This window comes from Eleutherodactylus coqui, chromosome 3 (genome assembly GCF_035609145.1).
Source record: "Eleutherodactylus coqui strain aEleCoq1 chromosome 3, aEleCoq1.hap1, whole genome shotgun sequence".
Lineage (NCBI taxonomy): Eukaryota > Metazoa > Chordata > Amphibia > Anura > Eleutherodactylidae > Eleutherodactylus > Eleutherodactylus coqui.
Genome location: NC_089839.1, coordinates 75,989,455 through 76,016,885, shown reverse-complemented (window position 1 = coordinate 76,016,885; position 27,431 = coordinate 75,989,455).

Here is a 27,431-nt window from a genome sequence, read left to right as displayed (position 1 = left end):
CGCTTAGAATTGAATAATCGGGTTGGGACTCATTACCTTTTCCTATTTATGACATAATCAATGCTCGTGCCAAATTTCAAGTTTCTATGACATTGGGAAGTGAGAAAATTAGATTCCGTACGTAAAATTTGGACGCTAATTCTTTTGCGCTTAGAATCGAATAATCGAGTTGGGACCCATTATCTTTTCCAAATTATGACATAATCAATGCTCGTTCCAAATTTCAAGTTTCTATGACATTGGAAAGTGAGAGAATTAGATTCCGTACGTAAAATTTGGACGCTAATTCTTTAGCGCTTAGAATTGAATAATCGGGTTGGGACTCATTACCTTTTCCTATTTATGACATAATCAATGCTCGTGCCAAATTTCAAGTTTCTATGACATTGGGAAGTGAGAGAATTAGATTCCGTACGTAAAATTTGGACGCTAATTCTTTTGCGCTTAGAATTGAATAATCGGGTTGGGACTCATTACCTTTTCCTATTTATGACATAATCAATGCTCGTGCCAAATTTCAAGTTTCTATGACATTGGGAAGTGAGAAAATTAGATTCCGTACGTAAAATTTGGACGCTAATTCTTCGGCGCTTAGAATTGAATAATCGAGTTGGGACCCATTAACTTTTCCTATTTATGACATAATCAGTGCTCGTGCCAAATTTCAAGTTTCTAGAACATCGCAAAGTGAGAGAATTAGTGGCAGTGATGGAAATCAAACGATCTACGTGGGGGGGTCGTAAATGTCGACAACGCAAGCACGCGCGCCATTTATCATAGCATAAATGTAGTATGCCTATAATCTTCCCAGGAGTGTACTCAACAACTTCCCAAAGTTTCATGGCGATCAGATGAATGGTGTAGTAGCGCATAAAGGACAAAGACACACACACAGACACACAGACACGCATACATTCAATTTTATATATATAGATTAAAAAGGCTATTGAGTTCTGTGGATAACAAAATTACGCACTTATCTATATTTTTGCATTGAGTTTTCCTTTTTTTATATTTAGAAAACCTCATTCTTAGATTGCATTATGTCTTGCTTTCTAGTTTCTGGTGTGGGGACATTCCTGGCACTGATAAACTGGTCTCTCTCATTAACAAGTGTAGGTCCCACTCCACTCTCCTCTTTCAGAGGTTGAGTAACACACCTACAACCAGTCAATACTACACAATAACTCTCTATCTCATTTACTAATGGAAGATAGATTGGTGGTGGTGAAATAAAAAAGCAGCTTTGTAGTTGATTACAATACAGTGCTATCTCTAGAACAAATGACAAGGTGATCAGAGATTAGCTCCACTAAAAACATAGCCCAATTGTAGGGGCAGGTGGGTGGGTAGGGGGGCAGAAAATGTAGTTGGAGAGCAGAGCATAACAAGACAATTATACTAGGAGGTGCAGGATTTAATAGTGCATAGGGATTGATGAGATAATCAGCATCTCTTCACATCTCCCGATGCTGTCATACAGCTCTTTGTGATAATTTTCTCAATCCAGATATATCACTGGTTTTTAATTCTTTTGAAATTAATGTAATAAATGACAAGCTGCTTTTCATAGACCTCACTTTCCTGTGTGGAAGACTCACATGAACTTACAAATGACAATGTACTGCCTTTTTCCTGTTACTGCAGAAAACCCGAGTCGTCATGTCTCAGAAATTCCTCAGTGTGTAACGCCTCCCCCTTCCCCCACAACATGCTTATACACAACAGGGGAGCAGGCTAGGAAGGGCTGAGAAACAACTCATCAGTTGACTCTCACTGATGGGTTGTTTCTCAACCTTTCCTAGCCTGCCGCAGTATTCTTTTGTTTGGAAAATTCCCCAAAGAACCACAACTAAAACTGGCACAGAAAACGCATCTAAATTGTGTGCTTGAATCCAACTTTAAAGTAAACCTTGCTGCATGCTACTTCTTTATAAAAAAAAAGATAGTTACACCAATACATTTTATTTATTAACATAAGTAATAATTAATTGTATGCTCTTTTTTCAGTAGCCTCTTGGCTTCCCTTTCTAACACAATCATGACAGATCTATTTTTTTGAAGAATCCTGGCAGCTTCTATTGTAATGGGTTCCAGCATCTTTCCATGGACATTCCAGTATTTTTGACAACAAGAATATGGCTATCACTACAGACTGCTCAATTCTTGTTGTCAAAAATATCATAATCTCTGAGAGAAGGCGGAAAATTCAAATGGGAACATAATTTAGCCATAATTATCATTCTTATGATAAAAATGCATTTGTGTCACTTAGGCCTTAGTCAGACGGGCGTTTTTTCGCGCGATTTGCGGATCGCATGACGGATGCGCATCCGCAAATCGCGTGACCGGTGCGCGCAAGTCGCCCGAAAATCTGCTCCTAGCCGCGTTTCATTAGAAACGGGCCGGAGCTGTCCAGCGCATTGCATTCAATGGAGACGGCAATAGAGCCGCCTCCATTTAAAGCAATGCGCTGCGGGCGAGCCTGGGATGAATTGTCGGTAAGGGCTTAAATATATAAGCCCTTCCCAGCAATTCATCCTAAAATGTGTTAAAATAAAAAAAAATTGTATACTCACCTTCTCCTGGCAGCCGGAGCTCCGCGCGGCCGTCCTGCAGTGGGTGTGAAGGGGGTGTGAGTCAGACCTGCCCCCTGATTGGCTCAGCGCTGAGCCAATCAGAGGCATGCCTCACTCACACCCATTCATGAATGGGTGTGAGTGAGGCATGCCTCTGATTGGCTCAGCGCTGAGCCAATCAGGGGGCAGGTCTGACTCACACCCCCTTCACACCCACTGCAGGACGGCCGCACGGAGCTCCGGCTGCCAGGAGAAGGTGAGTATACAATTTTTTTTTTATTTTAACACATTTTAGGATGAATTGCTGGGAAGGGCTTATATATTTAACCCCTTCCCGACAATTCACCCCGCGCACGTCGGCAGCCCATTGCTTTCAATGGAGCGGCTGTATTGCCGGCTCCATTGAATTCAATGGGCAAACATCGTTCTTCTCTGCCACAGCTGTTACAGCTGTGGCAGAGGAGAATGATTTGTCTTCTATATGTTCTCAATGGGGTCGGCGCTGCTGCCGCCGGCCCCATTGAGCGCATATAGAGAAGAGAACAGGAATCGCAGATCGCAGATAGGTGCGATCTGCGATTTTTTGTTCTATAATTTATCGGACGAGCGCATAAAAAGCGCTCATGTGTCCGATACCATTGCAAAGCAATGGTTTTATAAAATCGCCGGACGCATGCGCAAATCGCGGCTAAAAACGCCCGTCTGACTAAGGCCTTACTGTGAATTTTTTCTAAAGATCGTATTTTAAAATTTACCTTTATATTATTCGTATTATATGTGTATTCAATAGAGGAAAATTTATTTTTAAAATCTTGTTGTGATGTACAGCCCAAATTATATAGTATTCTACTTCTGTCACTTTTATACAAGAGTATGTAGATGGGGTTGTCCAGGATTAGAAAACCTAGCTTCTTTTTTGCAAACACAGTGCCACCCTTGTCTGTAGTTTGTGTCTTGCATTGCAGCTCAGAATTATTGGTAATGTAATAAAGTACAGCAAGAATGTCTGATAATGATAACTTGTGACCAGAGTATCGGCCATTAGATTTAGAACATTGGATGCTTTTTAAGTTTTTTTCAATTTTAAGAGCAGGAAAACATTTTTAGGATCATGACATCACTAAATTCCTCCAAAAGTTACATTTTGTTTCCATTCGAGTTGCCCTTCATTGAGAACTGAATACAAATCTCAAACTCTTACCTTCGGTTCTTACTTTTTATGTTAAAGCCTAAATATGTAGACTTTCACCATCGGGAAGCAAAATCAATCAGATTAAGGGATAAGTAATACAGTGAACCTCCTTTGAGACAACCATCCAAAATGAAAATGAAAAATGGTGTTCTAAATTAGGATGATCAGTATACATAAAATGTAATAAATATTAAAAATCGGGAAAAGAAAACTTTCATCATCAGGTGTGGTCTTCTCAAAGAGGTGGTCTTTCAGAGAACTTTTATTTGTATAGTATGCTTGATAAAGGCTCTTTTAGGAGCCAAAATGCATTTCCATGTATCCCTATGTGTATTTTTTTATGGCCATACTTTAAGTTTCATGGCCTTAACTGTCTATGTTTTCAGATAAAATAAATAATAGTATTTAGTATTCATCTCCACCTCCCCGCTGGATTCTTCCTTAGGAATTGCTAAATCTAATGAGTTTTGACTGTTTTCATGGATTTAGGGGAGCTCTCTTCTGATACACCCCTGTGAAGAAAGTCCTCCACTTGTATTTTCTGATTGTCTAATTCCCTGGAGCGCTGGGGTCTTTTTTATGGTCTGACCATTATTACTCTTCTGCAATTTGTATAGTAGTTATGCTATGCCCAGTGTCTGATTTGTTCCAGTATATTGTCAGACCTTCTGGTCCTTTGGCAGGCCAGTCTGATGTTGGACGTTCCTGATGTCTTCTCCTTGTTCATTTCAATTGGTGCCCTCACTGAAACGGCTTTATTGCTTTTAGATATTATTTGCTACATTGAAAGTAATTTAAAGGGACAATGTCTCCCCTATGGGAGAGCAGACTCACAGTTGTTTGAAAAGTATAAAGTTTCCAGACTACTCACAGACTTCATGGGAGGACACCACAGGAACTGAGGGGCAGGCGAGTATAAAAAAAAACATATCCTCTGGCTCCCCATCACCTCCCGAAATAACACCATAACTTATTTTATGGTGCTGTTCTATGGTGACTGTACCCCTTTAGCCTTCTTCAAGACAAAACATATACACTAGGAATCTCCATAGAGCCCAGTAACCTGTAAGAGAACCACAGTTGTTATGTCCTTGGAAGGTTGAGCTTTGCAAAGGTTGTTGAAGGTTGACTTTTGCAAAATGTTAACTTTGAACAATTCCCTAATCCCCACCTATTGCTCAAATCAAATGGCTATCTTTAAAGGAAGAATAAACTTAAAAGTAAGTGATAAAAGCAAGCAGAAGATAAACTTGTGCACATGGTTAGTGAGATGTTTTACATGTAGCTGAAACAGTGTTTTGGAAAATGTACAGAGGACGTAGGCATGTGGATGTCATAAAGGAGGGTTTATCCCTTGCGAACCCTCCCTCTATGTGCTCAAGCTCATCTCACTGGCTGACATTTAATACTACATTGACTTTTGGCAGTGGATACTGGTTGGGGTTTTCCCAAGCAAAATCAGCTCTTTGCTGCATGTGCCAAGAGCCTAATCTTGTAGGTGACCTCCATGGTGGCTCCAAATTGGCTTGTCTATGATAATTCAACTCTTTTAAAAGAAACCTGTTACTTCCTTTATGATACTCTCACTGAGGGCAGCATACTGTAGTGACAGACACACTAATTCCAGTGGCCTGTCACTGATGAGGTAAAGTGCTACGTTTTTTTGCATCTTATATTTTTATACAGAAGCTTGTGGCCAGTGAAGAGTCACAATGGCTGCTCACCCCAATTACCCACCAAGAGAGCAGGATTAGTAGTCATAGCGACTCTTTTTAGGCTGCCATCACTCTTTTCTGAATGTGGGCTCCTCTATAAACATGTAAGTTATCCCATTAGTGACAGACCACTTGAATCGGCGACTCTGTTACTGTTTGAGGGCAACATATAGGATGTAACAGGTTCCCTTTACATCCTGTTTCTATAAAACAATTTAACAAGCTAATAGCCTGAAAAAATCATTAAGGAGCATCTAGTGGACATTTCTGTTGTTTGACAAGAGACCTAAAAGCTTAGCTTAAATATTCTGATCATGAAATTAAAAAGTGGCAGAAGATAGTAAAGCAAAATATTTATGTAAGAGCAGTGAGACTGTGGAACTCTCTGCCTGAGGATGTGGTGATGGCAAAATCCATAGAGGAGTTTAAGAGGGGACTAGATGCCTTTCTAGAGTGCTATGATATTACAGGATATAGACATTAAATAACCAGCAGGATTGCTGATCCGGGTCTTGGAGTTGGATAACAACTTTCAAACATTGATCCAGGGATTATTCTGAATACCACTATGTAGTCGGGAAGGAATTTTTTCCCTCAAATGGGCTAATTGGCTTCTGCCTCATTGTTTTTCTTTGTCTTCCTCTGGATCAACAAGAGGGGGTAGACACAGGCTAAACTAGATGGACATTGCCTCCCTTGAGCCTACCATACTATGTTACTATGTTACTCCACCTTTTATGTTGAACTAACTGTGAAATCTTAAAAAATATCCTTCAAAAACACATTTTTTTTTAATACCATAAATAATAATAATTTGCACTTGACAATTAGATTTCCCAATCCTTTAACCACAACGTATTGCATCTCACTAATATTTGATCTAACGCCCCACATGGCTTTTATTGTGAGATCCTGTTTACTATCCCCGGCGTTATTGACATAACTATTTATTATTATTATAGTCACGAATCCGGTCTGCAATCGTTGCTCAGTCGTTCTGCAGCATATAAGAAGATCAAAACATCAGGGCCTTAAAATCATCTGCACTATATGTACACTTGGTCAGGCTGAGTAAACTTTGACATGTGGATGTCGATCTCTCTCATATTTGCAGATGGCTTTATCTGGGTGTGATTAGTTTCCAGAACAAATTTGAGCAAAAGAAAACATTACCTACAGTATGTAAGCCAACAGACCAGCTAGTTTTCAGATTTGTCTATTTACATGGGCACTGGATGTTTTGCTAAGGCTCTCTAAAAGTGATGGTAATTGAACAGTGCCAGTATGTTAGTGGAAGCTGATGACTTGTAAAGGTTTTACAAACAACAAGGGTGGATTTGGCCACAGCCTTCTCGGTAATGTTTGTTAATCTCAAAGTGCAAGGAAGCACCTAACACAGTGTAAATACTTAAGAATTTCGAGGTGTCAATAGTGTAACTTTTACTGTTTGTGAAATTGGTCACTGATAGAGCGGGAAAGTTTACAGAATGCCACTTAACCTAACACAATAAAGTAACTAAACTACTTGGTTAATCTTTTTAAATCAATAATTAATACAAGTAATGAATGGCAACTTTTCTGTCAGTATGTCTGGGGCTGTCTTGTTTGACTTACCGAAGGCGCAATATCCTCACATTTCTATGTTTCTACATCACATTTGTTTACATATCTGAAAATTACTTAAAAATGCATGGCATGATATCTTGTCCAGCTCAATTGTTTTCCCCACATTTGACCACATGCACATTCTTTGATCCGTGTTTTGTCTAAAAATATTGACCTTTTGGTTGCTGGGAAAAAGAATAATTACCACGCTTAGAGTAGGTGATGTCATCATCTCCTCAGTAAGATTATAGTAACAGCATTTGACTGCTACAATGATCTCAGTTGTAGTCATACAACCTATGTTGTTGTGATTTCTTACTATCATTTCCACTTGTTGACAATATAGGGGAAGTCTGAAATTCTTCCTCTACTTTGCTGATACCTTTAACTAGGGTTCCCATGCACATTAAGGAAAAGTTATCTGTACCCACATATTTTGCCAGGAGCAGACAACTATCATATGTGTATGGGAGCTAACTGACTTTTCGACAGAGAATGTTGGGGGAAAGAAAAATCTGTCATGTTGGCATTTCAACAGCCAATCCTTTTGTTCTCCCTGGAGATAAATTGCTAGAGTTGTTTGGAAACAACTTAGGATGGCTTTTATGGGACAACCAACTATTTAATGTTTGAAAGAGAAAATGCAAATGACAGTCAATCTGGGTAAATATGGTCACTAACATAGTGAAGAATGATCATTCGACCACTAGTCAATAGGAGTTTTGTTTCATCCCACCTAAAAAATAGCTTTTGATGGATCAAAGTTGGTGGAAACTCATAATCATTCATATATGAAAAACATAAAAAGGAATTTGCTGAAAATTCTCTTTCTTCCCCCTCCCCTCCAAAATGCTGATTGTTAAAGCACGCAAGCAGCATCTGTCAAACGCTAACAATTCGCAAATAGCGATTATTCAGAACAACTATTCAGATGATAGTTGTCCAGTCTTAAAGGGGTTGTCCCGTGAAATCAAGTGGGGTTATACACTTCTGTATGGCCATATTAATGCACTTTGTAATATACATCGTGCATTAAATATGAGCCATACAGAAGTTATACACTTACCCCCTCCGGTGCTGGCGTCCCCGTCTCCATGGCTCCGACTAATTTCTGTATCTTGTGCCTTCTTTAGACGCGCTTTCGCTATCCGGTCTTCTGCTCTGTTGAATGGGGCCGCTCCGGCGTGCTCACGCCGGAGAGCTGGTCTGCGCATAGTCATCGTAGCACCGCCTCCGTCACGTGGTGCCGATCAGCCAATTAGGTGGCTGTAATCGGCAGTGGAACGCAAGACAGGAGAAGATAATCCACGGTGCACCATGGGAGAAGACCCGCGGTGCACCATGGGAGAAAACCGCGGTGCACCTTGGGAAAGGACCGGCGGCCATCTTTAAAAGAAGAAACTGCCCGAACGGGGATGCAGGTAAGGGTTTTTTTTTTAAATAACAAAGGGATTGTTTTTAACGGGGCACAATGTGGGGGTATGTAGAAAAAAAATTTTGATTTCGCCGCGGGACAACCCCTTTAAGCCATCTTTACTTCCCTTCTGGAAACAGAAAACACATAAATAGTTGGCCAAATCGAGCGTTCATATGTATGAGGAAGTCAAGTGAAATAACAGTCGGCTGAATGAGAATTCGAACGACAGCTGATGGAGTTATATGGGCACCTTTACACATCAGCACAGTGTGAGTAGAGTGGGCCATCTTTAGGATTCTGTCATTCTCTAGGATTTTTTAGGATCTGTTGGCCTTGTTCGCAGAATCCGGCCAGGCAGGGGAGGATAATTTGCGGATAAACCCTTTGGGTAGGTAGTCCTTGACATATTCAGCTGTGACTCAACTCTCGGGAAGCGATATGGAACATAATCTGCCTCAGCAAGTTAAGGAACCTGGGATAAGCTCAAAAGGGCAGTTATAGGAGCAATGAGGCAGCAAACGCTCTGCCTCCTCGTTGTCAAAAACATCAATAAAGCCATGGTAGGCCTCTGGCAGCCCCTGAAGGTTCTGAGGTTTAGCAGGAAGGTAAGCAGGCACTGGGTATGGCAGGATGTTCCCCAACTTAACACCTCCCCAGTGCTCTAATCCAAGGTAAAGTTATGTAAGCGAATCCACGGCACACCCATTAATAGGGGACTGGACACCTTAGGGAGCACCAGCAGGGAAATTTTCTCTGAGTAAAGAATGCCTGTTCTCAGCTCCAACGGCTCTGTGACAAACTTAATGGTGTTGGAGAGGGTACTCACCGTGGTCATCACCAGAGGTCTCTTGAGGTGTCTAACAGGAATTAGGTAACGATCCCCCATGGTAGGCTGTAAGAAATTCCCAGCCGAGCCAGAATCCAGAAAGGCGGCCACTGTGATCTGTCCATCCATAACGGACAACATCACAGGTAGATTCAATCCTCACCTAGAGTAACCTCTCCTATTGACCCTATGCTGAGGAGTTTCCCAGTTTGAGAGGACAGGCGTGGAAAAGATGACCCGAAGCCCCACAGCACATACAGAAATCCTTTGAGCATTTTAACCTGCGTGTTAGTCTGAGGCGATCAATTTACATGGGCTCATGGCCACTAGACACAAGAGTAGTAAGTGGAGCAGAAAGCAGTCTCTGGAACCTAGGAGGCAGGCAGACTGATCTCCTCTCTTGGGTAGCCTCTCTAGACCTATCCTGGAACTGAAGGTCAATTCTAGTGGGCAAATAGATTAGGGCATCCAGCAAGAGCGGAACCTCATGATCCGCCAACTCATCCTTGATACGGCCCGCCAAGCCCTCCCAGAATGTTGCTACCAGGGCCTCATTGTTCCAACTTAGCTCTGAAGCCAGGGTTCGAAACAGAATGGCGTATTGGCCCACAGTGAGGTTATTCTGATGAAGGCGTAGTAGGGTGGAGAACGCAGATGTAGTACAACCAGGCTTGTCAAAGACCGCCCCAAAAGGTCTCTACAAATGCACTCCCTCCCTCAGAGGGGGCTGATCTAAACCAATGCCTGTTCGTAGAGGCGAGACATCATTAATGCTACTTTGGTGTGATCCATGGGAAATAGGTGTGTCAGAAATACATTGATTTATGAAACCCTGATATTGTTTGGGATTACCCTCGTAGCAGGGTGGAGCAGACAAATGGAGACTGGACCCAGACATGGTAATTGCCGATGGGTGTGGTGCCACAGTTGCGACTGCTGCAGAGGGTTGCGGTATCGCTGCAAAGGATTAAATATTGCTCAAGCAAGAACTCACATTATGTAGGTATGCCAGGACTTGCTCTCGGTATCCCCGTTGTTGCGCCAACTCCTGTAAGTCCCCTGCGGGAGGAATCAGAGGGATTCATGACCTCAGTGTACTGTTAGGGACTGCTAGTGTGGACCTACTGGGTCAACCTACCTGTTTGATGTAGGACCAATCCAGGCGAGGTTGACAGCTGACCCTTGCCGAACAGAGGCTTTGGTACCAGGTGATGAAAAGCAGACTGATGATGTGTAACAGAAATGGAAAACCTTGGCCTATGCTAGTTGGGGAGATAAGGGGCAGCCCTACCTAGAAGCAGGGTAGGTGTCCTGATATGAATGGCCCCGCAATCTTCCTCTAGGACCTGACTAACCCTGAAGGAACACTGAACACATCATGGTATACACCAATACCACAAAACAGGACCAGGAGTGGTGCAGGTACGGAAAGGAAAAGGACAAGACTGAGAAACAAGAAACACGAAGCAGGATACAAGGCAGAAAACATACAACGATTAGAGAGCCATAAACACATGAACTCTGATAAGGCACAAGATAAGCACAGATGAGACAAACAGAGATTAAACCCATGCTAGTTGTCAGAAGCAAGCATTCAACAACACTGAGGCAATGAGGGAGGACTCTCAGCTAAGGTAAATAGAGAGGTAATTACCATGTCCTACAGCTGAGCAGGAAGCACTGGAGCAGATAACCATTGAAGTGCAGGAGAGAAGTATGCAGCAGTTCAAGTAACAGGAAAAACAGGACGACACCCGCGTCTGCCAGAAACAGCAGGTGAAGGTTGAGTCTGAACTGTAAACATAATACTTATACTCTAATCAATAAAATATAATGTATTCATTTGTGAGTGTTAGACCTTTGTTAAATTGCAAAGTTATTTAGGTTATTTTCTACAGCAAAAAGATGTAATTTAGGATTTTGTCCACTTTTGATTGGACTATTATAGACTTATTTGTTCCACTTTTTTGCAATAAAAACCCTTGTGAGCAAGCTGCTTTTTTTTTAGAAGGGCTCTGGAACAACACTTGATTGCTTCATGTTATGTTCTTCTCCGATGCACCATACAGTCAATTGAGCATACCTGGTTGATGAAGCTTTGATACCCCTTGAGTATCACCTAAATTAAGATATTACTACAAAACAAGTTTCACAGAAAGTCCTCAGAAATTCACCTTCAAAGCAAGCTAAGAATTGGACATCCCACAGCTGACTGTGTGGAATATTCCGCGCAAACATTTGCTATGTTATCTCCTTCTTATTGCAATTGTTAAAGGCCCAGAAACTGAACGACAAAGCAGGGAGATGTTTTTTTTCTCCGAGAGTATCCAGACTGTAAGGGAAAGCCATGGTTTCATGGAATCTTTAGTGTTTAGTGATGAAACTGCCTTCCACTTTTTGGGCACTTTTACTAAATGCAATGTCAGAATCTAGGGGAGGGAAAACCCACATGGCTACATGGAGCATATGCACAACTTCCCCAAGGTGAATGTGTTGTGTGCTATAAATTGTAGGAAAGTGTATGGCCCTTCTTTTTTCATGAACCAACAATCACAGGGATTTTGTATCCAGACATGCTACAGGTATGGCTTCCGCCACAGCAGGAACAGGAAATTCTAGGTTCCATCTTCCAACAGGATTGATACAAAAAATTTTTAAAAAAAGTTTACTCACCTCTACGTCACCCAAATGCTTTGTAATTTGTGTTGGCATGCAGACACGGAGCTCAGACCACACCGCCCAGTCCGATCAGTATTACAAACGAGAAAATAGCCAAAGAGAGGTTGGCTTCACGTTTAAACAGCGTGAAGCCACGTGTTTCGACCTAATGCAGGTCTTGGTCACCTCTGTCTTCCAATGTTACAAATACAGGCATTTTAAAGCCGACCTCTCTTTGGCTATTAAACATAGAGTCTGCATGCCCCCCTTACCACCCACCATGCATGATCTGCGAGAATGCATGATAGAAGCTACTGCATCAGTCATTTATGATATATGTCTGGATATATGTCAGGAACTTGACTATAGACTCCATGTTTGTAGAGTGACAAACAAGGCTGACGTTTAACACCATTGATGTGGAATACATTTTTGATGTTGCAAAACAAAACTTTTTAAGTTTCTGTTTCCATTGATATCAAATTTATGTATCTAAGAGTCATTAAACGTCAGGAATTAGGAAGATCATTTGTAATAACCATCATATGTATTAATGCATAAATAGTCAAGTGTTTTCATCCTATAAATGTGCAGTTTACACTCGGGTATGTGCCTCTGAGAATCACAATGCAGGTGTTTCAGGTTACGCAGTATTGACAGCCACGGGAGATGAAATGGCTGTGACATTTTGAAGAGGAATTTGTGAACCACAAATATGAGCATGACTGACACAGCAAGGCAGCACAAAAAATCAATACAAATAACCTAAACCTTAATACTTTGATCCCAGAGAAGAGGATTGCATTATCACAGACCATGAGGACTACCATTCACACTAGATCTGACTTTTTCTGCTATTAACTATGTTAGCAGGAAACACAAGGGTAAAAAATGAAGGTTTTTTTTTTAATAAGATGAAATATATACTTGACAACTGAAATATACTGCTGGAGTGAATGTTTGATTAGTAGTGTTATTAGTGATGTAATTCACATAATTATTAGATAATATGTTATTTAGGAATTATTTTTCATGCCATTAAAATGTTGTACTTCCATATAATGCAATTATTTTATTTACATTTCTTATACATCATTCACGCATCCCATAACATAGAACACAATCACTCATATCAGTTCCTATTCTGACTGAAGCTCTCAATACTAATAAATAAATATTTAAGAAATTATAAATATAATGGGCTCAGAGGATTTGAATGAGGCATTGCATTTGGGGGGTCCAGCAGCTTCAAACTATGTCTGACAGCCCTGTCAGCTTTAGGCTTTAAACACACAATCAGCGGTCCGGGTAACTGCTGATCACTGAGGGTCCCGAGCACTTGACGATCGACCATCAACTATTGATGACTAGAGATGAGCGAACGTACTCGTCCGAGCTTGATGCTCGGGCGAATATTAGCGTGTTCGGGATGCTCGTTACTCGTAACGAGTACCACGCGATGTTACGGTTACTTTCAGTTTCCTCTCTGAGACGTTAGCGCGCTTTTCTGGCCAATTGAAAGACAGGGAAGGCATTACAACTTCCCCCTGTGACGTTCAAGCCCTATACCACCCCCCTGCTGTGAGTGGCTGGGGAGATCAGATGTCACCCGAGTATAAAAGTCGGCCCCTCCCGCGGCTCGCCTCAGATGCCTTGTGACTGAGTTAGCTGAGGGAAAGTGCTGCTGCTGGTGCTGCTGTAGGGAGAGTGTTAGGAGTGAGTGTAGGCTTCAAGAACCCCAACGGTCCTTCTCAGGGCCACATCTATCCGTGTGCAGTACTGTGGAGGGTGCTGTTAGCAGTGTTGCACAATTTTTTTTTTCAAAATCGGCTGTCTGCAGAGCATTGCGCCCTGCAGTAATAGTCCAGGGACAGAAGTGGTGGTTAGGCAGGGAGAGTGTTAGGAGTGAGTGTAGGCTTCAAGAACCCCAACGGTCCTTCTTAGGGCCACATTTAACCGTGTGCAGTACTGTGCAGGCTGCTGTTAGCAGTGTTGCATTATTTTTTTTTTCAAAATCGGCTGTGCAGAGCATTGCGCCCTGCAGTAAAACTACAGGGACAGAATTGTGTAGGCAGGGCCAGAAGACATATATTATTGATTGAATATAGTCAGTGGGCCTTTTCTTTTTAAAAAAGGGAACAATTCTATGTGCCCTGCCTCTGTCAGTCCTCAGCGTTCTGTGTACGTGTGTGGTGGGTGGAGATAGTAAACAAATCATACGCAGCCAGCTACGTTTAACAGCAGGCTTGCGCCAATTTATTTCCTGCCTTCCTTGGAAAAATCACCGCTCTGCTGCACTTCATATAACTGCATTTCTGTGGAACAGATTTCTTATCTGATTGAATATAGTCAGTGGGCCTTTTCTTTTTAAAAAAAGGGAAAAATTCTATGTGCCCTGCCTCTGTCAGTCCTCAGCGTTCTGTGTACGTGTGTGGTGGGTGGAGATAGTAAAAAATTCATACGCAGCCAGCTACGTTTAACAGCAGGCTTGTGCCACTTTCTTTCCTGCCTGTGAAATTCCTTGCTCAGCTGTAGTTAATAACTCTGCAACACTAAAGTTCTGTGACACATTTGCAGGGGCACAACACAGTTATTAAACTTATTATTCATTGAATAGACGCAGTGGGCCTTTCCTTTTAAAAAAAAGGGAAAAAAGTATATTTGGCCTGCCTCTGACAGTCCTCGGGGCTCTGGGTACGTGTGTGCTGCATGGAGAACGTAAAAAAATCAGACGCAACCAGCTACGTTTTACAGCCGGCTTGTGCCACTTTCTTTCCTGCCTGTGAAATTCCTTGCTCAGCTGTAGTTAATAACTCTGCAACACTAAAGTTCTGTGACACATTTGCAGGGGCACAACACAGTTATTAAACTTATTATTCATTGAATAGACGCAGTGGGCCTTTCCTTTTAAAAAAAAGGGAAAAAAGTATATTTGGCCTGCCTCTGACAGTCCTCGGGGCTCTGGGTACGTGTGTGCTGCGTGGAGAACGTAAAAAAATCAGACGCAACCAGCTACGTTTTACAGCAGGCTTGCGCCACTTTCTTTCCTGCCTGTGAAATTCCTTGCTCAGCTGTAGTTAATAACTCTGCAACACTAAAGTTCTGTGACACATTTGCAGGGGCGCAACACAGTTATTAAACTTATTATTCATTGAATAGACGCAGTGGGCCTTTCCTTTTAAAAAAAAGGGAAAAAATTATATTTGGCCTGCAGGCTTGCGCCAATTTATTTCCTGCCTGGGAAATCAAATCACTGGTAATACAGCATGCTGAGGGGTAGGGGTAGGCCTAGAGGACGTGGACGCGGCCGAGGACGCGGAGGGCCAAGTGAGGGTGTGGGCACAGGCCGAACTCCTGATCCAGGTGTATCGCAGCCAACTGCTGCGCGATTAGGAGAGAGGCACGTTTCTGGCGTCCCCACATTCATCGCCCAATTAATGGGTCCACGCGGGAGACCGTTATTAGAAAATGAGCAGTGTGAGCAGGTCCTGTCGTGGATGGCAGAAAGTGCTTCGAGCAACCTATCGTCCACCCACAGTTCTGCGCCGTCCACTGCTGCAAATCCGAATCCTCTGTCTGCTGCTCCTCCTTTCTCCCAGCCTCCTCACTCCACTACAATGGCACATGCTCAGGAGCGGGAAGACTCCCAGGAACTGTTCTCGGGCCCCTGCTCAGATTGGGCAGCAGTGGTTCCTCTCCCACCAGAGGAGTTTATCGTGACTGATGCCCAACCATTGAAAAGTTCCCGGGGTCCGGGGGATGAGGCTGGGGACTTCCGGCAACTGTCTCAAGACCTTTCAGTGGGTGAGGAGGACGATGACGATGAGACACAGTTGTCTATCGGTGAGGTAGTAGTAAGGGCAGTAAGTCCGAGGGAGGAGCGCACAGAGGATTCGGAGGAAGAGCAGCAGGACGATGAGGTGACTGACCCCACCTGGTTTGCAACGCCTACTGAGGACAGGTCTTCAGAGGGGGAGGCAAGGGCAGCAGCAGGGCAGGTTGCAAGAGGCAGTGCGGTGGCCAGGGGTGGAGGCAGGGCCAGACCGAATAATCCACCAACTGTTTCCCAAAGCGCACCCTCGCGCCATGCCACCCTGCAGAGGCCAAGGTGCTCTAAGATCTGGCAGTTTTTCACAGAGACGCCTGACGACCGACGAACAGTGGTGTGCAACCTTTGTCGCGCCAAGATCAGCCGGGGAGCCACCACCAACAGCCTCACCACCACCAGCATGCGCAGACATATGATGGCCAAGCACCCCACAAGGTGGGACGAAGGCCGTTCACCGCCTCCGGTTTGCACCGCTGCCTCTCCCCCTGTGCCCCAACCTGCCACTGAGATCCAACCCCGCTCTGACGACACAGGCACTACCGTCTCCTGGCCTGCACCCACACCCTCACCTCCGCTGTCCTCGGCCCAATCCAGCAATGTCTCGCACCGCACCGTCCAGCCGTCGCTAGCGCAAGTGTTTGAGCGCAAGCGCAAGTACGCCGCCACGCACCCGCACGCTCAAGCGTTAACCGTCCAGATAGCCAAATTTATCAGCATTGAGATGCTGCCGTATAGGGTTGTGGAAACGGAGTCCTTCAAAAGTATGATGGCGGCGGCGGCCCCGCGCTACTCAGTTCCCAGTCGCCACTACTTTTCCCGATGTGCCGTCGAAGCCCTGCATGACCACGTCTCCCGCAACATTGCACGCGCCCTCACCAACGCGGTTACTGCCAAGGTCCACTTAACAACGGACACGTGGACAAGCACAGGCGGGCAGGGCCACTACATCTCCCTGACGGCACATTGGGTGAATTTAGTGGAGGCTGGGACAGAGTCAGAGCCTGGGACCGCTCACGTCCTACCCACCCCCAGAATTGCGGGCCCCAGCTCGGTGGTGGTATCTGCGGCGGTGTATGCTTCCTCCACTAAACCACCCTCCTCCTCCTCCTCCTCCAACGCAACCTCTGTCTCGCAATCAAGATGTGTCAGCAGCAGCAGCGCGTCGCCAGCAGTCGGTGTCGCGCGTCGTGGCAGCACAGCGGTGGGCAAGTGTCAGCAGGCCGTGCTGAAACTACTCAGCTTAGGAGATAAGAGGCACACGGCCCACGAACTGCTGCAGGGTCTGACAGAGCAGACCGACCGCTGGCTTTCGCCGCTGAGCCTCCAACCGGGCATGGTCGTGTGTGACAACGGCCGTAACCTGGTGGCGGCTCTGCAGCTCGGCAGCCTCACGCACGTGCCATGCCTGGCCCACGTCTTTAATTTGGTGGTTCAGCGCTTTCTGAAAAGCTACCCACGCTTGTCAGACCTGCTCGTAAAGGTGCGCCGGCTCTGCGCACATTTCCGGAAGTCCCACACGGACGCTGCCACCCTGCGGACACTGCAACATCGGTTTAATCTGCCAGTGCACCGACTGCTGTGCGACGTGCCCACACGGTGGAACTCTACGCTCCACATGTTGGCCAGGCTCTATGAGCAGCGTAGAGCTATAGTGGAATACCAACTCCAACATGGGCGGCGCAGTGGGAGTCAGCCTCCTCAATTATTTTCAGAAGAGTGGGCCTGGTTGGCAGATATCTGCCAGGTCCTTCGAAACTTTGAGCAGTCTACCCAGGTGGTGAGCGGCGATGCTGCAATCATTAGCGTCACCATTCCTCTGCTATGCATCTTGAGAAGTTCCCTGCAAACCATAAAGGCAGCCGCTTTGCGCTCAGAAACAGAGCCGGGGGAAGACAGTATGTCGCTGGATAGTCAGAGCACCCTCCTGTCTATATCTCAGCGCGTTCAGGAGGAGGAGGAGGAGCATGAGGAGGATGAGGAGGAGGGGGAAGAGACAGCTTGGCCCACTGCTGACGGTACCCATGCTGCTTGCCTGTCATCATTTCAGCGTGTATGGCCTGAGGAGGAGGAGGAGGAGGAGGATCCTGAAAGTGATCTTCCTAGTGCGGACAGCCATGTGTTGCGTACAGGTACCCTGGCACACATGGCTGACTTCATGTTAGGATGCCTTTCTCGTTACCCTCGCGTTACACGCATTCTGGCCACTACGGATTACTGGGTGTACACACTGCTCGACCCACGCTATAAGGAGAACCTTCCCACTCTCATTCCCGAAGAGGAAAGGGGTTCGAGAGTGTTGCTATACCACAGGACCCTTGCGGACAAGCTGATGGTAAAATTCCCACCCGACAGCGCTAGTGGCAGAAGGCGCAGTTCCGAGGGCCAGGTAGCAGGGGAGGTGCGGAGATCGAGCAGCATGTACAGCACAGGCAGTGCAACAGTCTTTAAGGGCCTGGACAGCTTTATGGCTCCCCAGCAAGACTGTGTCACCGCTCCCCAGTCAAGGCTGAGTCGGCGGGAGCACTGTAAAAGGATGGTGAGGGAGTACGTAGCCGATCGCACGACCGTCCTCCGTGACGCCTCTGCCACCTACAACTACTGGGTGTCGAAGCTGGACACGTGGCCTGAACTAGCGCTGTATGCCCTGGAGGTGCTTGCTTGTCCTGCGGCTAGCGTCTTGTCGGAGAGGGTGTTTAGTGCGGCTAGGGGAATCATCACAGATAAGCGTACCCGCCTGTCAACCGACAGTGCCGACAGGCTAACACTCATCAAGATGAACAAAGCCTGGATTTCCCCAGACTTCTCTTCTCCACCAGCGGACAGCAGCGATACCTAAGCAATACATAGGCTGCACCCGCGGATGGAAGCATCGTTCTCTCTCACCATCCAAAACGGGGACATTTCTGCTTCATCAATCTGTGTATAATATTCCTCCTCCTCCTCCTGCTCCTCCTCCTGAAACCTCACGTAATCACGCTGAACGTGCAATTTTTCTTAGGGCCACAAGGCTCACTCATATAATTTTTCTAAAAATTTTTTATACGTTTCAATGCTCTTAAAAGCGTTGGAACTTTAACTTGAACCAATTTTTCGTTAAACTGGGCTGCCTCCAGGCCTAGTTACCACTTAAGCCACATTAACCAAAGCGATTAATGGGTTTCACCTGCCATCTTGGCTGGGCATGGCCAATTTTTACTGCGGTACATTAGTACTGTTGGTACACCAATTTTTTTGGGCACTCACCTACAGTGTAATCATAGCAATTTCTATGTTCTTCGCCTGCACTCATGGTACAGAAAGGTGTGTGGGGTTGGCCTACACTTTAGCTACATAAATGTAACTTGGGCCTTGTCTATACTGCAGCTACTGAAATGGAACGAAGACTGCGCTCCCACTATACTGCTGCTTCGGAATTGTTACTGGGGCCTGTCTTGAGTGCTACTATTACTGAAATGGAACTAATACTGTGCTCCCCCTATAATGCTGCTAGGGATATGTTAGTGGGGCCTGTCCTAATGCTACGGCTGAAATGTTACTAATTATGGGCTCTGCCTATACCGCTGCTAATGGTATGTCTCTGGGGTGTGGAAACAGAGGCTTCCCAAAGACATGATGGCGGCGAGGCCATTTCCCACCAACGCTGTTACTGTTAAGGTGCATATAACCACGGACACGTGGAGAGGACACGTAGTGCCTCAAAAACATCCCCCGCCACAGCCCACTTAATCCTGGCCACATTCCGAAAACCAACAAAATAAAACCGCGCTACTAGGTCCGCAGTCACCACCACATTACCACCAACGCGGTTACTGTTAAGGTACATATTACCAGTCTGACTGGGGCATGCAGTGTGGGCCGAAGCCCACCTGCATTAAGCACAACATTACTACCTCAGCTGTGTTGGGCAATGCAATGGGATATTTTTATGTACCGCCGGTGGCTTCCTGGCACCCACCCATGCTGTGGGTCCACAGAGAATTATAAATGCATCTGTTTCCACTTCTAAAGAACCCCAGTCAGACTGGGGCATGCAGTGTTGGCCGAAGCCCACCTGCATTAAGCACAACATTACTACCTCAGCTGTGTTGGGCAATGCAATGGGATATTTTTATGTACTGCCGGTGGGTTCCAGGGAGCCTCCCATGCTGTAGGTGCACACGGAGTTTAACCTACATGTGTCCACTTGTAAAGAACCCCAGTCTGACTGGGGCATGCAGTGTGGGCCGAAGTCCACCTGCATTAAGCACGACATTACTACCTCAGCTGTGTTGGGCAATGCAATGGGATATTTTTATGTACCGCTGGTGGCTTCCTGGCACCCACCCATGCTGTGGGTCCACAGGGACTTCACAATAGGGAGTTGTACCTGCCTGTGTCTATGAATTAAAAAGCCAGGTCTGACTGGGGCATGCAGACACCTTGAAAGAATGAATAGTGTGTGGCACATAGGTTCCCCATTGCTATGCCCACGTGTGCAGTTCCTGATGGCGGTGGCACAGGATTATATTTCTCATTGCTTCTGTACAGCATTGTGGGCTATCGCCCCACCCCTTTTAAAGAGGGTCGCTGCCTAGCCGTGCCAACCCTCTGCAGTGTGTGCCTGCTTTTCCTCTGGCAGACGCACTTATAAATAGACATGAGGGTGGCGTGGCATGAGGGCAGCTGAAGGCTGCGCAGGGACAGTTTGGTGTGCGCTGTAGACACTGCGTCGTGCAGGGGGGGGGGGGTGGGCAGCATGTAACCCAGGAGAAGTGGCAGCAGAGTGTCATGCAGGCAGTGATTGTGCTTTGTTGTAGGTAGTGTGGTGCTTAGCTAAGGTATGCCATGCTAATGAGGGCTTTTCAGAAGTAAAAATCGTTGGGAGGGGGGGGGGGCACTCTTGCCGGTATTGTGGCTTAATAGTGGGACCTGTGAACTTGAGATGCAGCCCAACATGTAGTTCCTCGCCTGCCCTATCCGTTGCTGTGTCGTTCCCATCACTTTCTTGAATTGCCCAGATTTTCACACATGAAAACCTTAGCGAGCATCGGCGAAATACAAAAATGCTCGGGTCGCCCATTGACTTCAATGGGGTTCGTTACTCGAAACGAACCCTCGAGCATCGCGATAATTTCGTCCCGAGTAACGAGCACCCGAGCATTTTGGTGCTCGCTCATCTCTATTGATGACCTATCTGAGGATTAGTCATCAATAGAGTTGAGCAAACATACTCTGCCGAGCTTGATGCTCGTTCGAGTATTAGCGTACTCGATGGTGCTCGTTACTCGAACGAGCATCAAGCCATGTTCTACCCCACTCCAGTTTTTGGCTCCTCCCTGCTGAGACGTGCCTGCCGCAACGCAGAACGCGTCATTGGCAATTTTTTTGTCTGGCAGGCAGGGGAGAGAGAGAGAGAGAGAGAGACGAACCTAGGAAAGATAATTTTAAAAAACTCGGCACCCGGCGGCCCACATACAAAAATGCTCGAGTCTCCAATTGTAGTCAATGGGGTTTGTTACTCGAGTAGAGCTCTCGAATTTTACGAAAAGCTCGACTCGAATAACGCGGACTCGAGCATTTGGGTGCTCGCTCGTCTCTAGTCATCAATAATGCAGACCTGGGCAAGCCCTTTTTAAAGATTTGCATACTGTTTGTTTTTTGTTCATTAAGTTTGACTTTACATGGGCATATGTGCAATTAAGCGTGGCCCAGTGCAATGCATTTGCGCCGCAAACAACTTTTTTTTGCGCACGTATCAGCGTATTCCACTGCTTATTTTTGTGCCTGCAGAGCATTGTTTTTTGTGCACAGGACACAGCCATGCCACAAGTTAAATGGCTATTAAGCCTAATAAGTAGAGATGAGCGAGCACCCAAATGCTCGGGTCCGCGTTATTCGAATCGAGCTTTTCGTAAAATTCAAGAGCTCTACTCGAGTCACAAACCCCATTGATTTCAATGGGAGACTCGAACATTTTTGTATGTGGGACGCCGGGGGCCGAGCTTTTTTTTTTTTTTCCTAGGTTCGTCTCTCTCTCCCCTGCCTGCCAGACAAAAAAATTGCCAATGACGCGCGCTGCGTCGTGGCAGGAAGGGGTCAAAGCAGGCACGTCACAGCGGGGAGGAGCCAAAAACTGGGACGGGGTTGAACACCATCGAGTACGCTAATACTCGAACGAGCATCAAGCTCGGCAGAGTATGCTCGCTCAACTCTACTAATAAGCTCCAGATGTGTTCTTTGTCAAGCAAAATTGCACATCGCATTACGTATCTCCTTGCATATTATGAGCGCAGTTGCGCACCCCCCATTAATACGACCATCCAGCTTCTCGCATTCCAATAATGCGCACCTCTCAAACAGTTAACTGGGCGAAATCTCTTCTCTGCACCGTAGAGGCGTCTAGTGGCCAACAAGCTATACACAAGTAGAAGAAGAGGTCACTACACACAAGGAGCCTCTGAGAGCCTTTTTATAGGCCAAGGGGGAACTACCTTTAGGGCCTCAGGTGGCAAGACCATTCATCTTATCATACCACAACTGTAATCATTTGCATATCTGCTGAGATGTAGCTGCATACCGAGCTTAGCAACAAAATGACTACACCTTCTAGGGGCTTGATTTTTTTGACAAAGAGTGTATTTTTGAGTAACTATAACAAAATAAATCTTTTCATGTAAAAGCAGCAATTGGCTAGGCAATTTTTCCTAAGAATACCTCTGCTATCTTCATTATTTGCTTCTTAAGTAAACATAAATATTTGTAAATGAGGTTTGGGAAATGAACAATTCCCATTCAGACCTGTATATAAGTCAGAACAAAGTTGAAAGCAACCATCATCATTTGAGTTGTACTTGTTAATGTGTGTACTGAGTAACTCTGTTTGTTTGTAGGTCCTTAATAGAAGTGTGTCGAATGTTGACTTTTTGAATCTAATATTGTTTGAATTTTCTATCATGAGTTTAAGCCATGTTACCAGAGTGCTTTCTCTCTCTCTGATGTTTGCCCATTCATTACCTTTTAAATGTGTTGAAGCAGTAAACAGTTAAGCGACATTTTCTTCCATTGTTCGACATGACACAATTATACTTTCAGAGTCCATTCATCCTTTTTGCTGACTATAAGGAAAGAAGTTTATAACTCTATTGTTACATTGTGTTCAACCAAAAGAGTAAAAAGAAAAGAGATTTCAGTTAGTTAGCAAAGAATATTGTAAAGATTTCCAATCACTTTCATGTTTTCAAAATTGATCTAAGTATTTTTTAAATTGTATTCAAAAAAGTTATTTTGGGAAGAAAGGAAGGTCGAATTCACATTTGGTAGAACATTTCTAAATTGTGCTGCAAGGTGGGCCAATAAAAATCCAAATTTTTTTTATTCACATAACTGCCCAATTTTCAGGTTTGGTTTAAAAGAAAAACTTAAAGTGTTTGGGATTGGAACAAAAATTCCTGTTTTTTTTTTTAAACAGCACCTCTCTTGTTCATGAGCGTTGTGTGGAATTGAAGCATTTGCTTAGATGAAGCTGAACTAAAACCCCAATGGATATTATACAACCTACGAACATGTGGTGATAATATTTAGTTAACTTTTTTTTCTAATTTAGGCAACCCCTTTAGGATGGACAAATTTCCCATACATTATTCACAAGTGTTATAGTGTTGCTTATATAGAAAAATAATAAAAATGGATTCTGAAAACCACACCTAATGATACATAACTCCAACTTAGAATAACTGCAATATCAAGCAATAACCAAAGGTTTTTTTTTAGCATTTTTGTCTTACTTGTACTAAATAATGGTCAGCTATTTCCAAAAGCTGAACATTTAAGGGAATGTATTAATGAGACTTTATGTTAAACATTAGAGATGAGCGAACGTACTCGTCCAAGCTTGATACTCGTTTGAGTATTAGCGTGTTCGAGATGCTCGTTACCAGAGACGAGTACCACGCGATGTTCGAGTCACTTTCACTTTCATCTCTGAGACGTTAGCGCGCTTTTCTGGCCAATAGAAAGACTGGGAAGGCATTACTACTTCCCCCTGCGACGTTCAAGCCCTATACCACCCCCTGCAGTGAGTGGCTGGCGAGATCAGGTGTCACCCGAGTATATAAATCGGCCCCTCCCGCGGCTCGCCACAGATGCATTCTGACAGAGATCAGGGAAAGTGCTGCTGGTGCCGGAGCTGCTATAGGGAGAGCGTTAGGAGTTATTTTAGGCTTCAAGAAACCCAACGGTCCTTCTTAGGGCCACATCTGACCGTGTGCAGTACTGTTGAGGCTGCTTTTAGCAGTGTTGCACAATTTTTTTTTTTGTATATCGGCCGTGCAGAGCATTGCGTCCGCAGTCTGCAGTCATTGTACAGAGTATAGGGCCAGTACTGGTGAGGCAGGGAAAGAGATATTCAGGCTATATAGGCAGTGGGCTTTTTCCAAAAAATTGGGGAAAAATACTATATTTGGGCTGCCTGTGACCGTCTTCAGTTTACTGCGTGTCTGCTGGGGGTAGTAGTCCTAATTAATACGCAGCTAAGCGTTACAGCAGGCTTGCGCAAAATTGTTTCCTGGATCTGCTGTCTCTGTTACATCAGCGCCGTCATCCCGCCAGAGGGAAACAGTATACATAATATTATACGCTGCCTACAGTATCTATCTGCTGGGGGTAGTAGTCCTAATTAATACGCAGCTAAGCGTTACAGCAGGCTTGCGCAAAATTGTTTCCTGGATCTGCTGTCTCTGTTACATGATCGCCGTCATCCCGCCAGAGGGAAAGAGTATACATAATATTATACGCTGCCTACAGTATCTATCTGCTGGGGGGTAGTAGTCCTAATTAGAGATGAGCGAGCGTACTCGGAAAAGCACTACTCGCTCGAGTAATTTGCTTTATCCAAGTATCGCTGTGCTCGTCCCTGAAGATTCGGGTGCCGGCACGGAGCGGGGAGCTGCAGGGGAGAGCGGGGAGGAACGGAGGGGAGATCTTTCTCTCCCTCTCTCCCGCCCGCTCTCCCCTGCTCCCCGCTGCAACTCACCTGTCAGCCGCAGCGGCACCCGAATCTTCAGGGACGAGCACAGCGATACTCGGATAAAGCAAATTACTCGAGCGAGTAGTGCTTTTCCGAGTACGCTCGCTCATCTCTAGTCCTAATTAATACGCAGCTAAGCGTTACAGCAGGCTTGCGCAAAATTGTTTCCTGGATCTGCTGTCTCTGTTACATGATCGCCGTCATCCCGCCAGAGGGAAACAGTATACATAATATTATACGCTGCCTACAGTATCTATCTGCTGGGGGTAGTAGTCCTAATTAATACGCAGCTAAGCGTTACAGCAGGCTTGCGCAAAATTGTTTCTTGGATCTGCTGTCTCTGTTACTTCAGTGCTGTCATCCCACCAGAGGGAAACAGTATACATAATATTATACGCTGCCTACAGTATCTATCTGCTGGGGGTAGTAGTCCTAATTAATACGCAGCTAAGCGTTACAGCAGGCTTGCGCAAAATTGTTTCCTGGATCTGCTGTCTCTGTTACTTCAGTGCTGTCATCCCACCAGAGGGAAACAGTATACATAATATTATACGCTGCCTACAGTATCTATCTGCTGGGGGTAGTAGTCCTAATTAATACGCAGCTAAGCGTTACAGCAGGCTTGCGCAAAATTGTTTCCTGGATCTGCTGTCTCTGTTACATGATCGCCGTCATCCCGCCAGAGGGAAAGAGTATACATAATATTATACGCTACCTACAGTATCTGTCTGCTGTATCAGCTCAGCATTTTAAAAAAATAGAAGCAAAATACTTAAGGTCTACTACTGGCCTTTGGCCACTTGACTGCTTCTGCGCTGTTAATTCCACTAGCTCAGTTATACGCACCTACGTCTCACTACAGGCGTGCGCAAAATTGTTTCCTGCCTCTGCTGTGCGTTCCGTAAGGGAAGTCAGCCTCCAACCATAGGCCAATAAGCGGAACATTTAATTACAGCGTTCTGTTTCTGCACTACTGGTAATACAGCATGCTGAGTGGTAGGGTAGGCCTAGAGGACGTGGACGCGGGCGAGGACGTGGAGGCCCAAGTCAGGGTGTGGGCACAGGCCGAGCTCCTGATCCAGCTGTATCGCAGCCGACTGCTGCGGGATTAGGAGAGAGGCACGTTTCTGGCGTCCCCACATTCATCTCACAATTAATGGGTCCACGCGGTAGACCTTTATTAGAAAATGAGCAGTGTGAGCAGGTCCTGTCATGTATGGCAGAAAGTGCATCCAGCAATCTATCGACCACCCAGAATTCTGCGCCGTCCACTGCTGCAACTCTGAATCCTCTGGCTGCTGCTCCTCCTTCCTCCCAGCCTCCTCACTCCATTACAATGACACATTCTGAGGAGCAGGCAGACTCCCAGGAACTGTTCTCTGGCCCCTGCCCAGAATGGGCAGCAATGGTTCCGAATCCTCTCCCACTGGAGGAGTTTGTCGTGACCGATGCCCAACCTTTGGAAAGTTCCCGGGGTCCGGGGGATGAGGCTGGGGACTTCCAGCAACTGTCTCAAGAGCTTTCAGTGGGTGAGGACGACGATGACGATGAGACACAGTTGTCTATCACTCAGGTAGTAGTAATTGGAGTAAGTCAGAGGGAGGAGCGCACAGAGGATTCGGAGGAAGAGCAGCAGGACGATGAGGTGACTGACCCCACCTGGTTTGCTACGCCTACTGAGGACAGGTCTTCAGAGGGGGAGGCAAGTGCAGCAGCAGGGCAGGTTGGAAGAGGCAGTGTGGTGGCCAGGGGTAGAGGCAGGGCCAGACCGAATAATCCACCAACTGTTTCCCAAAGCGCCCCCTCGCGCCATGCCACCCTGCAGAGGCCGAGGTGCTCAAAGGTCTGGCAGTTTTTCACTGAGAGTGCAGACGACCGACGAACAGTGGTGTGCAACCTTTGTCGCGCCAAGATCAGCCGGGGAGCCACCACCACCAGCCTCACCACCACCAGCATGCGCAGACATATGATGGCCAAGCACCCCACAAGGTGGGACGAAGGCCGTTCACCGCCTCCGGTTTGCACCGCTGCCACTCTCCCTGTGCCCCAACCTGCCACTGAGATCCAACCCCCCTCTCAGGACACAGGCACTACCGTCTCCTGGCCTGCACCCACACCCTCACCTCCGCTGTGCTCGGCCCCATCCACCAATGTCTATCAGCGCACCGTCCAGCCGTCGCTAGCGCAAGTGTTGGAGCGCAAGCGCAAGTACGCCGCCACGCACCCGCACGCTCAAGCGTTAAACGTGCACATAGCCAAATTTATCAGCCTGGAGATGCTGCCGTATAGGGTTGTGGAAACGGAGGCTTTCAAAGGTATGATGGCGTCAGCGGCCCCGCGCTACTCAGTTCCCAGTCGCCACTACTTTTCCCGATGTGCCGTCCCAGCCCTGCATGACCACGTCTCCCGCAACATTATACGCGCCCTCACCAATGCGGTTACTGGCAAGGTCCACTTAACAACGGACACGTGGACAAGCACAGGCGGGCAGGGCCACTATATCTCCCTGACGGCACATTGGGTGAATTTAGTGGAGGCTGGGACAGAGACAGAGCCTGGGACTGCTCACGTCCTACCCACCCCCAGTATTGCGGGCCCCAGCTCGG